Raw genomic sequence first — 14858 nt, 5'->3', positions numbered from 1 at the left:
CAATAGCTATGCCCATCCAGCCGCATGCCACTACAGCTGTTTTCCTGAACCCATACATGTTTCCACCCCCTCCTCACACCCCTCCCCCCAAAACCTGATCCCGTACCCCCGCTGGCTACAGCATCTCCTGCTCTTTCTTCTGCGGAGGGACTTTGTTGCGTGGGTTTCACCGGATATTTTTTCGAGCCCCCAGGTCACAGTTTTTTGAGCGTCTAGGACCATTGTTGAAGTCCAGCGGACAGATGGTGCTGATGTCGAATCAAGTCGTGGTGGGTGCACCGCGCAGCGAGGGACTGTTTGCGAACACAAAGGAGCCAGTGGCTGGGCCTTCCACGTCAGGATCAGGTGAGCATGGTGTTAACCCATTTGCGCAGCACACATTCCTCTTCCACTGATGATTCTAGCGATTCTTCCAGTTCATTTGTAAATCCGCGCAAGCTTAGGCGTTACTTAGTGCAAATTTAATGGGTAGCAAGGGTGCCCTTAGAGATTTAACACAGTGTCAGCAATTGAGGTACCAGATGAAGCGCGGGTTATGGTTCACTGAGCGAATACGGCTATCCTTAAAGATTTAAAGTTTTAAAGTAGGGAGCGGTTAGTGAAGAGTAAATTTGTGGATATGTTTGTGATAACGGCTGACGCACGTAGGTTTAGTTCAGGCTAAGTCAGCAGGAGTAATGGCGGGGGCCTTCGGGTATGTTATGTTTTTTGCGGCGTGCTACCTTGAGTCCAGACACAACAGGAGGGACAGGCAGTGTTTTCAATTAGGTTTCAAGGATGTTGAGGTTTGGTTTGCTCGACCAACTGCCTAGCTTGCCTGCGGAATCCTCGGTTGGTCGGAAGCAGCCCTTTCTGGCCTGCCCAGATCTGTGGGCATCAGCCGCTGGTAGTGCTACGCGTGTAATAATACGCAGGGTCATATGGGGCAGGCAGTGGATACAGTCATATCTGCATGCTCTGTGGGAGCATTCATCCAGCCAAGGTGTGCGCGTTGGTCTGCCGCACAGGGTCAAGGAGAATATTGCAGCAGCAGCGCAGAGGTGTTCAGAAAAGCACCGTCATTGTTAATTTGGGGGTTTTTGGCGTGGGTTTGCATTTATCTTTGACACAGGAATATCCGTGGTTTCTGAGAGGAATCTGAAAGCGGAAGTCGGGTGGGGGCCCATGCGTGGCCCCTTTTGCTCCACCCACTTTTGGTACGGTTTAGGTGCACCGCCTTCAAGGGGGTGTCGTAGAAGGAATTGGGTAAATTGGGGTTGTTACAGAGTCTCTTACATAAATGGAAGGGTTCGGCAATCACACAAAATATCTGTCAGATCACTGCGCCATTTAACAAACGGGGGGAGGGCTCTACTAGCTAAGGCAGATATCGCATCTGCTTTTTGACTGCTGCCCATTTCACCCCGAGTCCTTTAAATATTTGGGGTTTGGAGTTGCAGGGCTCAATTACGTTACACAGAGGGAAAGCCCTTATGGCCTTGTGGTTAAGATGACTGTTTATACATGGCGGCCGATTGGCTTTTTCTTTTCGTGTACTTTAGTTGAAGGTTTTAGTTACTTTTTGCAGTAGTTGTCCATGCGGGTATTGGGACATACTGTGGTATCCCGCTACCTGGATGTTTTCATGTTATGGGGCTAGTAGATACCAGAGTTTGCCAGTATTCAATTCATTTCCTTAGTTTAGTCGTTATGGGAGCCCCGATGGCTCGTGACAGGTAAGAAGGTTCAGTTATGCGCATTATCTTATTTGCGGATAGAAATCGATACCTTGATAGGGTTATGCCGCTTGCCTATGGCGAAGGCGTGGCGTTTTGGGGAGTTGCTAGAAGCATTTCATTTTGGCAAAAAAAAAAAAAGTTTAGCTGGTACAGTTGCAGTCGCTATCGGGCCCCCTCAGTTTGGCATTTAGAGTCATACATAGGGGTCGGTTTTTCAGTAGACGGCTAGAAGGAGCCACAGCAGGGGTTAGGAAGCCTCGTCACCTCATATGTGTCCCTCTGGAGCGGAGTGGACATGCTGCGCATTTGTTTGTTTTTTATGCGCAAATTTAACAGAGTACAGTTCTGCACACGTCACCCGTAGCCAAGTCCGAACTTAGACCGTTACATATGCATCCTGTTCATTAAGTGGTGCATTTGAAGGGGAGTGTGGCACGGAGTCTTGGCCGGTTTCCTGTGGGGTTCAGGGCCTAGACAGGAACATCCTTATTCTTGAGAATTTTTCAATTGTAGTGGCGGTCGAACTGCGGTCCAGCAAGCCTTGCATTAGGCAAATCCTGTTTGGTGATAACTTAGGTGTGGTATAAGAAGGCTCTAATCTAGGACGGACTGGGATCCGGCCTCGCAGTGGTTAGGCATCTATGTGTTTAAGGAATATTGAGTTTAGGGCACGGCATGTTTCGGGCGTTGCTACCAAGATAGTGGACATCTTATATCGTTCAGTAGGACATGTTTCATTCGCTCGCGCCTCCTGCTAATTTACATGGTTTCTCCTTCACCTTCCATGCCTGGCGGATCGTCACGCCGGCATCCAGGGACTAGCACGGAAGTCATGGGCACCAAGTACATTAAGACCTACACGCTAGTTTTGTGCAATTGGCAAGGTGTTTAGCTTCCAAGAGCGGGCGGTTTCAGATGGTTAATGATTGTATGGCAGAGTTGTCTGTAGCTGCTATGACAGGGGTCGTTCCAAGGCTGCTTGTCTCCAGCGTTACCCAGTATAATTTTCCAAGTTGCACGTTTGGCGGATCCTGACAAATTATTTGTATTAAACAAGGCATTTAATAGGGTGGGCAAGAGAGTATTAACAAAGGTATTTAATAGGGTGGGCAAGGGAGCATCCTAACAAAGGCGTTGCGCGGAGCCCCATCAACGCAGCCCTATTACAGGATTTGATTGGGCCAGTAAAGGAGCGGCTTCGGTCAAGTGCTAGGCGCCTTCCCCCCCCCCCCCCCCTTTTGGTTAGCATTTTCATTAGCTTACTTTAGGGCTTTTAGAATGGGTGAGCTAGTTGCTGCTACTAAGATTTCTGCGCTATCAGGTTTAATGTTAAAATAAGGTGGTTATCAAACCGGTATTGAGCTTGTGCTGAATAGATGGGTCTAAGACAGATTAACTGGCAGGGAGCGAGGGATTTCTATTCAGATGCATGCAGATCCAGTGATTTGGCCAGTTGCTCTTTGGGGTACTTTAATAGGGTTTGCCCTCCAGGTGGCGGCAGTGGTTATCCATGTTAATCTAACTCCCTTTTGTCCAGGTCGTAGTTTACGAGGGTGTTTCAGAATTATATTATAGCTAGGGCAGTGGAAGTCGTATTTAAAACAAGTAGCATTAAGTAGTTGCGCTCCTTGCGAGTTTGTTGGGAAACCCAGGGGCCTTATGCCTACTGCCGCTAGGGATTCTGAAAGGATTTTCAGCTTTTGCCCTCAAGGAGGTTTTGCTGTTTTTCATCTTCAGATGGGTCACCCAACTATTTGTTTCCCTTTCCTTGTGGTTAGATTATTGTTGTTATTATACATAGCAATTTCTGTTTGTATTAAATACCAATATCTGTCTGTATAAATGCCAATTCTGTCTAGGTGAACTTTCGGACAGGGTTGTCTGTGAGTGCTAACTGTCGGGTGTGGGAAAATTCCTATATTTACTGGGCTAGTCAGCACCCTTTGGAGTTACATGCCCAATTTTGGTTGTGAGTGCGTAAGTGGCATTGCTTAGGATTACGAGAAATGCACTGTAAGTGCCTGCTAGATGCCCCATGGGCAGCAGAGGAGAAGTTTGGGGCCAGACTTGGGAGGCAATGATTTGGTCGCGTTCGTGGGTATTGAACAGATATGGCCATTGCACGCTTGTCATTTAGCGTTTGGTGGACGCGTCATACAATACCCAAGTTTGTCACGGGGCAGAGAGCTTGCATAGGCCCGACGGGGTACATCTCACGAGCGCGCGGCTAGAGCGGTTGACCGATGACCTCTGCAGTTTTCAATTTCATTAAGAAGGTCACAGTTTTGGTGGCGGGCCTGGTTCTGCGAACCGGGCTTTGGCGGGAAGCAGTGCTCATGGGCGGCCTATTATTAGCGCAGGAGTGCCTGTGGTAGCATTCTTACTTTGAGAGCGGCCAGTTTGTCACCACCTAAAGGGGGGACATGGTCATTGTTCCAAGGGAGGGACCAATGCTGTGCCAATTAGGGAAGGATGGTACTGCCCCAGGTCAGTCTGTGCAGGGCGGGGATCCGCCCCTTTTTATTTGTATTGATATCCACTGGGCTGTGGCCTTGGAGCACTGCTTTCTTCTTGCCACCTATTCTAGAATTTCAATTTGATCAATAAATTCTGGCTGTGACCTCTTTGAATTCCATATACATGTGTCAGTGTGTTTATTTCTAGGTTTAGGATTAAGTTAAGTTAACAAAAGGGAATAATAAAACAAATGGGTGACTTATGCAATTCATAGTAAACTGCGTCACTAGAGAGAAAGAGATCGATACATTTGAACTGTATGATGCAAAACTATAGGGTGTAGTGCTACGTTCGCTACAACTACTTTACGTCTAATTAATAAATGGAGAAGACCCTTAAATGTAGCAAATATTTATAATTTTTCAGGAGATAGAGCTTCTCCCTATTTACTAATCCCCCAAGTTGACGAAAGCTATTGCTGGATTATCACCAGTGACAGCCTTCGTCTATTTTTGATAAATAAAACTTTATTATTTGTGCTGCACAGTTACAGTACTACAGCCGGCTGGTTTATCCATTAACTCAGTAGTGGGGCTGGATCTATATACAGTGTATGGAGACACCATGTACAGAGCCAATGGTTCAAGTATAAATACAAAATAAAAACAGTCAGTTGATGATTACAGAAGTTCTCAACCCTTGTGCTAAGATCTACCTAAATAAACCCAGGTGAAATCAGTGTTCTTCAGATGTTACATAATTAATTGAAAGAAGCCCCCTATTGGCCCACATACACCAGCAACGGACTGCCGCGATGCTGCATTCTCTAGACGGCAGGCCGGAGGGTCGGTGAAATCTAACATGTTTGATTTCACAGATTTGCCAATCACGATCAAAATAGGATTGTGATTTGCAAATCTGGGACATTTTGCATGTATAATTTCACCAATGCTCCGATGGATCGGAGGACATCGATGGGCACCGGTCGTCATTTCCAACTGGCAAATCGGCGTTGCCGATCCTATTGCAGTATTGGACAATACATCGACTGGTGTATGGGGGCCATTAGTCAAACTAAAGTGTTTTAATAGTTTTTTCAACAAACACATCTGACATTCTTCATCGCTGCTTGTCTCAATGATTAGGAATGCTCCTTCAGACTCCATGCCAGCGACTGCTAAAAAGTTAGGGGACCACATGCGTTATCACTTTACGTCTGGGTTTGGACTCTGTTGAGTTGTTGCACATGCGCTTGCGGTAATTACAAGAAAAGGGTTAAAAAAAAACAAATGCAGGAGAGTAGCCCATAGGCTAATGCTATTTAACAGCAACATTCCAACTGTTTCAATTCCAGTGTATTGTATAGACAGCTGGTTTCTCTGAAAATCCATGACTAAATCTGCTCTTCATTGCAGATTATTGCGAGTTCAGCAAAATCACTGAAGCAAAGTGAATTAGTTAGGATGTAACTGGGACAGTGATAAAGTTCAATGCACTGGCAAAGGCTTTGCTCTTCCAACTGAACTTGTGCAGTTAGAAATGTACATGGTATAACTATTACTAATCCCATCTGAATTGTTAGTCAAGTTTATTGTGCGAGCATCAAAACACATGAGGGGAATCAGTATGAATTACCCCCGGACCTAAGCCCGGCGGATGAAATACCGACGCCGAAAGGCCTGCACATGAAGGTGCTGACTGAGGTGAGTAAGACCCTAACCCTCCTCTCTCCCCCCCTAACCCTCCCTTAGGGGTGTCTAATCCTAACCTCCCCCCCCCCTAGTGTCTAACCCTAACCTTCCCCCAGTGGTGCCTAAACCTAACCCCCCCTCCTCGCACCCAAAATCTAACCTAACTCTCCCGCCAGGGGTGCCTAAACAAAACCTCCCCCCGGTGGTGTGTGATGCTAACCCCCCTTCCCCTAGCCTAACCCTAACCCTCCCGGGGGGGTGCCTAATCCTAATCCCCCCCGGGAGTCCCTAAATTTAACCCTCTGCCCCCCCCGCTGCTATCAGCTCCCAATGCTCGGCTTACCTATGTTCAGGATTTCTGCGTGGGGCTTATGATAGGCGTCGGTATTTAGATGCTTATCATTAGTCCCATGCCGGGATTTCACTGTCGGGAAGCCGGCTTCCTGAATACATCCCACATGAGGTTCTGCCCAGTGCTTAACCAGGCAGCTGAGTGCAATCTGGATATCCACTTATGTAGCCAAACTGTGCAATCTTTTATTAGTCCTTCCAGATAGCAACTTCTATGCCGCATTCTACTGAAACTTTGTGCCCCCTCTAGTATGATCTAATAACTTTATTCTTCATACAGACTATCCAGAGGAGTTGAATAATGCAAAATTCTAGGTATTACACAATCATGATAGTAGCTTTGGTATCATCAGAGCCACTAAACATGATCATGTATATCCATCTTGTTATTTATGGGTTTACCTGTGTTTATTATAAACATGTGACAGTTGTTGTTCCTGTCTGGGGGACTTTACATACTTTTGTGAGTCACACACACACACACACACACACACACACACACACACACACACACACACACACACACACACACACACACACACACACACACACACACAGGTGTGGTCTGTGTACAAGATCCTGATAAACAATTGCACAGTGATTGACCAAGGAGAATGTCAAAGTCATTTGACGCTTAGCCACAAATAACTAAATAATGAGTACATGACTTTAATATTCTGTTAAATTGTAACTAGAAAGAAACAGCATAGAAAAAAAAAAAAATCATCTAATGTAAATAACATTATACAAAGGCTTGAAGCATGGTTCTGGGTCGCTGAAAAGCATTCTGATACTTTCAAAAGAATTTCCACAAATAATATTTATTTATTCAAGATAAAGAGCATTAAATTCAGGCATACTTAATATTATGTACTTTGACATCTAGCAGAGCTATTGTTTAGAAGATAAAACGTTCCATGAGTTATGGTACCATACTGCTAAGCTGGTCTTCAGCAGGGCGCTGGTAACATAGGGGTAGATGTACTAAACCTTGGAGAGAGATAAAGTACCAACCAATCAGCTCCAGTAATTTTCAAGCACAGCCTGTAAAGTGACAGACGATTGTTTGGTACTTTAGCTCTCTCCACTTTATCTCTCTCCAAGACTTAGTACATATAGCCCATAGACTAGTTTGACGATAGAGAAATGGAACACTGTGTGAAACATGGTGAATAATGCATATGACGTCATGACATCACTCCCATAGTTCCGAGGAGCGGGCGCCAAGGACGGACGGCAGCAGGATCGGGGTTTAAGGTAAGTATTTTTTTAATGTGTGTGCGGGCGGGGGGGGGGGGGCTTACTACAGGGGGCACTACAGGGGCCTTACTACTGGGGGCATTACAGGGGCCTTACTACAGGGGGCACTACAGGGGCCTTACTACTGGGGGCACTACAAGGGGCATTACTACTGGGGGCACTACAAGGGGCATTACTACTGGGGCACTGCAGGGAGCATTACTACTGGGGGCACTACAAGGGCCTTTACTATTGGGGGCACTACAGGGGGCATTACTACTGGGGGCATTACTACATGGGGCATTGCATAAGGGGCACCATTACAGTGGGCATTTAGTGTTTTAGGGGAACTACTACTGCGGGCATTGTGTAAGACCCAAGTTAGGGGGACCCCTTAAAAATGTTGCTATGGGGCCCAAAAGGTTCTAGTTATGCCCCTGATACTGTGTGTGTGTATATATATTTTTTTATATATATATATATATATATATATATAGCCTTGCAAAAGTATTCACCCCCCTTTGCATTTTTCACGTTTTGTTGCCTCACAACCTGGAATTAAAATGGATTGTTTGAAGGTGTGCATCATTTCATTCACAGAACATGCCTACAACTGTGGAGTTGTGTTTTTTTAATATTGTGAATCAAACAACATTTAGGACAACATAACAGAAAACTTCAGCGTACATAACTATTCACGCCCCTTCAGTCAGTACTTTGTCGAGCCACCTTTTGCGGCAAATACAGCGGCAAGTCACTTTGGATAAGTCTCAATGAGCTTGACACATCTTGCCCCTGGGATTTTTGCCCATTCCTCATGACAAAACTGCTACAGCTCCTTCATGTTGGATGGTTACCGCTTGTGAACAGCAATCTTCAAGTCTGACCACAGATTCTCAATTGGATTGAGATCTGGGCTTTGACTAGGCCATTCCAACACATTTAAATGTTTCCCCTTAAACCACTCGAGTGTTGCTTTAGCAGTATGCATTCGGGTCATTATCCTGCTGGAAGGTGAACCTCCTTCCCTGTCTCAAATCACAGGCAGACTGAAACAGGTTTTGCTCAAGAATATCCCTGTATTTAGCACCATCCATCTTTCCCTTCACTCAAATCAGTTTCCCAGTCCCTGCTGCTGAAAAACATCCCCACAGCATGATACTGCCACCACCATGTTTCACTGTGGGGATGGTGTTATTGGGGTGATGAGATGTGTTGGGTTTGCGCCAGACATAGCCTTTTCATTAGTGGCCGAAAAATTTAAATTTTAGTCTCATCTGACCAGAGTGCCTTCCTCTATACATTTGGGGAGTCGACCACATTACTTTTGGCAAAATCAAATCGTTTCTTCTTATTTTATCACTAAGTAATGGCTTTTTTCTGGCCACTCTTCCATAAAGCCCAGCTCTATGGAGTGTACGGCTTATTGTGGTCACATGCACAGATACACCAGTCTCTGCTGTGGAACTCTGCAGCTCCTTCAGGGTTACATTTGGTCTCTGTGCTGCGTCTCTGATTAATGCCCTCCTTGCCCGGTCTGTGAGTTTTGGTGGGTGGCCCTCTCTTGGCAGGTTTGTTGTGGTACCATGTTCTTTCCATTTGAGGACGATGGATTTGATGGTGCTCCAGGGGGGGGGGGGGGATCATCAAAGGTTTGGATATTTTTTCATAACCCAACCCAGAATTCTACTTCTCAACAACTTTGTCCCTGACTTGTTTGGAGAGCTATTTGGTCTTCATGGTGTGATGCCTCTTGCTTAGTGGTGTTGCAGCCTCTGGGGCCTTTCAGAAAACATTGTTTATACTGACAGATCATGTGACACTTAGATTTCACACAGGTGGACTTCATTTCACTAATTATGTGACTTCTGAAGGTAATTGGTTGCACCAGAACTTTTGAGGGGCTTCATAACAAAGGGGTTGAATCATATGCACATGCCAATTTTCGGAAATTTATAAAGATTCTTTTTTATATATTTTTTTTCTCATTTCACTTCACCAAATTAGACTATTTTGTGCATATCCATAACATAAAATTCAGATTTAAAAAAAATATGTAAAATTAAAGGTTGTAATGTAACAAAAAAGGGAAAAAGCAAATGGGGTGAATACTTTTGCAAGGCACTGTCATATATATATATATATATATATATATACATACAGCATATGTCCAAAGAACAGCATCACCATCTTTGGACATATGCTGTTTTTTGCATGACTGTTGCCCTGTTGGTGGTCTTGATAAAGGTCATGTCTGATCGAAACATTGACACATGTAAGCAATAAATCGACTTAGAAACGTCGACACTGACTTTCACCATCGCGATGCTTGCGAGATCCCGGGCATGCCCAGTGCAACCGGCCAGGAGTGAGACACAGCGCATCAGCACTAGGCTGATGTGCTGTGAGATCTAGTGTCAATCCCCGGAAGCTGGGAGTTTTCACTCCCCCACTCCGGCAGATGAGATGTTCTTACATTTCATCATTAGGGCTTCCTGCTTCGCTTTGGCAAAGAGGCGAAGTAGGAAGACTTATCTGTGCCGCTATAATACATCTCCCCCAAAGTACTAACAAACCAGCTCCTAACTGTCATTGTTCAAACACAGCCTATGATGTGGAAGTTAGAAGCTGATTGGCTGGTACTTTAGCTCCATCCAGCGCTTAGTAAATAGACCTCTGAGTACAATGAGGTAAGTAGGCTGCTGGAACATCCAGTAGAATACTTGGGGGAAATTTATCAAAGCTTGGAGAGAGATAAAGTACTAACCAATCAGCTCCTGTCATTTTTCAAATTTAGGGGGATATTTAATAAAGCTTGGAGAGAGATAAAATTGGAGATAAATAGCACCAACCAATCAGCTCCTAACTGTCACTTTACAGGCTGTGTTTGAAAAATGACAGTTAGGAGCTGACTGGTTGGTGCCATTTATCTCCAATTTTATCTCTCTCCAAGCTTTATTAAATCTCCCCCACAGTCTGTAAAGTGACAGTTAGAAGCTGATTGGTTGATACTTTAGCTCAAGCTTTGATAATTTTCCCCTCTTGGTTTTTTATGAAAACATTGTGGGAAAAGGGGAGTTTTTACAGTTTTGGAGGACCTAGATGAGAGAATAAAATAAGAAAATAGCTGCTGAAGTGGTGCACTGGCTACATAATAAATCTTATCAGAAAAGACATCAAGATCAGAACATGTACAGCTTGGAGGAGAGAAAGGACAGATGTGCTATTATAGAAACATTCAAATATATCAGAAGTATTGACAGAGTTCTGGAAGGCAGTGCTTCAAACGAAATAGATTTTTAGAACAATAGGACACACTTAGAAATTGGAAGGAGGAAGACTGGAACTCAATATAAGAAATATCTTCCAGTGAAAAAAAAACAAGACTTAAATGTCTACTTATGGAACTGAGAAAGGCTATAGATTGATGTGGCAAGGTAAAGAAAAAACAACAACTCTATCATGGTATTAATGCAGACGACAGCATTGCAATCACCATAGGTAAATCCCATCAGCTATACATTTTGCATGTCGAAGGCTATCCTTTATCTGTTATCACTATGTCAGGATAGCAATGACAAAAATATTACGGTTTTTTTATTATTTGAATAAAGGATTTTTCCATTAGACAATCATTTTCTTTTTAAATCATTGGATAATTTAACAATTTTTTTTTCCTAATTAATGGAATTGAAAGCCCAACTCTGGACTTTCTTTTCCACTGAGCATGTGCAAGCCGGCTTGCTGGGTCATGTGTGCACCTATCCACCGGGACTAACAGGCTGAAGTGGTAAGTACTGTAAAGCCTCACTGCTCCGGACCAGTATCACTCACTGAGCACATGTAATGCTGTTAAGACATATAGGAAAATGTTAAAAACATTCCCTCCTCCCCCCAAAAAAAACAAAATCCCCAAAAACACTTGCACCACTTGGTGTTTTGTTCCTTTGGGGTCTTTATTTGGTGTGATATATTTTGTCGATATTCATAATGTAGACATGCTTGCAATGTCAACATTCAAAATATCAACACTGATGACATGTCGAAGAATGTAGACAGAATGATCCTTGTGGTTTAAGGGCTATTTCACACATGCCGGTTTTGGCCGGCCAGGCAAGAACCGGGCGGTAGCCGGCCAGCTTTTTATGTGAGGGTCTTTTTTTTTGCTATTGGGCATGTGCAGCAGCAGGTGCTGCACAAGCCCGGCCAGCAGAAGCCAGCGTGTGTGAAAGGAAACATTGTTTCCTTCCCACTACTGGCGTGCAGGGACGGCATGGCCACAGCACGGCACCGTCCTGCATAGTAGTTTTTTCCGGCTATATCACGGCGACCATGCCGTGTGAAAGGAACCTGTCCTTTCCCTGCAGTACTAAATTTCACAGCCCGTTAAATACCAGGCGGCTTTTTGTCGCCCGGTCAAAACCGGCATGTGTGAAATAGTCCTAAGGGCCAGTGGCTCCAGCGATGTCTTCCGGGTCCAGCAGGTAGCCGACGATGACGTCTGGCGATGACTATGCCTAACCCCTAATACTCCCCCTGGTACCTAACCCTAATCCCCCCTCCCATAGCCTAACCCAGTGGTGTCAAACTTGCAGCCCTCCAGTTGCAGTTAAACTATACATCCCAGCATGCACTGCCACAGTTTTGCTGTTAGAGCATGCTAAAACTGGGGCAGAGCATTCTGGGATATGTAGTCCCACAACAGCTGGATGGCCACGAGTTTGACAGCCCTGACCTAAAGCTGTCAAGGCGGTAGTCAAAATGTTGATATTTACAATGTCAACATTCTACATGGACTGGCAGTGGACGGATAGGGTTAAGCTGGCCATACACGGCGAGATAAACCAGCCGATCCGACGGATTAGTACAATTTGGCTGCTATATCGTACCATGTATGGGCATGATATCGGATAGTGCGCGCACCCGTGGGGTCATATATCACACCCCCAGATCTTACTGCAGCTTCATTCAATCTGGGGATGCGATGTTTCATCCCATGCTGTGCTATGCAGGTGGGGGAGGGGGGAGCCAGCATATCGGGCGGTCAGCCACCTGATCACACCGTGTGTCGGATTCCCCGTGCATATCGCACGTGTATGGCCAGCTTAACCCTATCCCTCCGCTGCCAGTCCATGTAGACATTGTAAATTTCAACATTTTAACTACATTCCCATTATTTCAGGTTCCTCATTACAACTAGGGATGTGCAGGCTCGGATAGGTTTGAGTTTGCACGTTGAGTTCGGATTTTTCCCTCCAAAAAAACGGAACTCAGAAAGAGGCTAAACGTCATCTTACATGGACGAACATCATAATTCCTGGACAAAAGTCCAGGAATGATGATGTTCGTCCATGTAAGATGACGTTTAGCCTCTTTCTGAGTTCCGATTTTTTGGAGGGAAAAATCCGAACTCAACGTGCAAACTCGAACCTATCAGAGCCTGCACATCCCTAATTACAACAGGAATCAGTCATGACTGTCACAAGTGCCACTGCTGCTCTGGAGCAAGAGAAGTCTCAGCGCTTCATGAGAGGATTCAGACAGGGTATAGGGGAGATATTCCAAGAAGCAGTATAGGTGGGGACAGGTGATGAGGGCAGCACAGGAGAGACATGGTAGAGCGCAGTGTCAGGTCCGTTAATGCATGTAATATCACCCCCCCCCCCCTTTTCTAAAGGAATAGATGGAGGTTGCCCCACTTATCCCACCTGGTAAAGAAAACAAGAGGGGCAGATAGCGCCCCTGTCTAAGGTCATGTATTTGTTAAATTTTTAATTTCTTATTTTCATCCAAGTGGCCAATCAAATATTTTACCTAGAGTCTACAGTATTTCTTAATTAAGGTGTTGCATTTTTAATAATTCTATATTTTGAATCTGAAAATCCTGTTTGCTTTTTACATTATATTTCTTTCAGAGGGCTACAGTACAAACAGCAACAATCATGAAGCACAAAAAGGAAGATCTAGTAAAACAAAACATAATATGCAGCCATTTCTATTCAGTTTAATACATTGTATCACCAGCATTCAGGTGCGATGTACTAACAGACACCAAGTACTTTTCATTGTAACACCTCATACGGGTTAGGCATCCCGACAGCCTGGATATAAAACTACGTCCCCCTCATACTGTACTATTGTACAAACCAACATCAGTCATTTTCACGTATACAATCTATGTGTAAGGGGAACCAGAATGTTAAAATAAATATGTATACTAACTGAATTAGTCATATAGTCATATAGATATTTAAAAAATATGAATTAAACATATTATACATTTTTTGCAATGGTTTGTAACATATGATAATTACAGCGCTGTGGAATTTGTGACCCCATTACTTTGCGCTATATAAATAACTGACAATAAATAAATACATAAATATTCTACACGTTTACATTAATTGTAAAGCATGGAAGATATAAAGATATATTCAGTGTGTTATATATATATATATATATATATATATATATATATAAAAAAAATATATGATCCTGATAATCCCCAGCTTTAAACATTCTTCCCATAACAAATTTCATGTCCTTTTTTTAAAAAATACAGACACTTCTACTTGACACTTCCTGAGTCACTTTAAACAAAGTTGCAAGTGCCACTGTACATATACAAATGTAAATCACCTAAGCACATTATTAAAAGAAAAAAAAACAGTATTTGTGTATTTTGTTAAATTTGTATTATGCAAAAGAAAAAAAACTTACGTTTTACAGAAATTCAACTCAGCTGAACATATTCATGGTGCTCTCCCCATGCTCAATTATCTCTGTTTGTTTACCTAGTAAAGCAGGTAACTGCAGAGAGTAATGATTACCCTGTTGAGCAAGACTAGGCAAACTCAGACACACCTTACCCAATCCTCCTAGCCCTACTCACTGACATACCTGAGCGCTCGGTCTAATGGGATATGAAGTCCATTTCTGTAGCATTACAGACTGTCTGATAGCAGTGAGAACACACTACCCACAATCCCTACCTGCCGACTTGTGTGTAAACCTGAAACCAAAAAAAGGAGTTTCGGTTGAAGGAGGAACCAGGTATATAAAAAAAGTGAAATCTTCTGTATTTGAAAAGTGTCACGTTTGTATCTCTAAAGGAGGGGGAGCTATTACCTTATGCAGTGTAGTGATTGTCAGTGGCTCATGAAGTATCATGTTTTTCACTGAAAGCATCTGAAGTATCATGTTTTTCACTGAAAGCACCTGATTAGCTCATGATTAGCTCCTGAAATAGCAGAATGGATACATAAAAAAATACACAAATATTAGATACCCAATATATTATATACACAGTAAGTTAGATTTCAGATGTGTATGTGTATGAAGTGTCTGTGTGTGACAGATAGTGTATGATATATATATATATATATATATATATATATACTTT

General features: G+C 43.6%; 1 protein-coding gene across 3 annotated transcripts in view; it reads right to left on the bottom strand.

Annotated features, from left to right (window-relative positions):
* MACC1 (MET transcriptional regulator MACC1) overlaps positions 1-14620 on the bottom strand; it is a 51588-nt gene extending 36968 nt beyond the window's left edge. Inside the window, exon 1 of one of the 3 annotated variants that reach the window (XM_088457373.1) lies at positions 14585-14620. The gene's annotated coding sequence lies outside the window, so the exon portion shown is untranslated. Of the gene's footprint in view, positions 1-14176; positions 14249-14356; positions 14409-14584 lie in introns of those variants that run through there. The other 2 variants (XM_088457372.1, XM_088457371.1) reach the window with 2 other exon arrangements.
* Positions 14621-14858: the final 238 nt, after the last annotated feature.

This window comes from Taudactylus pleione, unplaced genomic scaffold, assembly GCF_031769625.1.
Source record: "Taudactylus pleione unplaced genomic scaffold, aTauple2 ptg000758l, whole genome shotgun sequence".
Lineage (NCBI taxonomy): Eukaryota > Metazoa > Chordata > Amphibia > Anura > Myobatrachidae > Taudactylus > Taudactylus pleione.
This window is presented reverse-complemented; position numbering and strand designations above follow the sequence as displayed.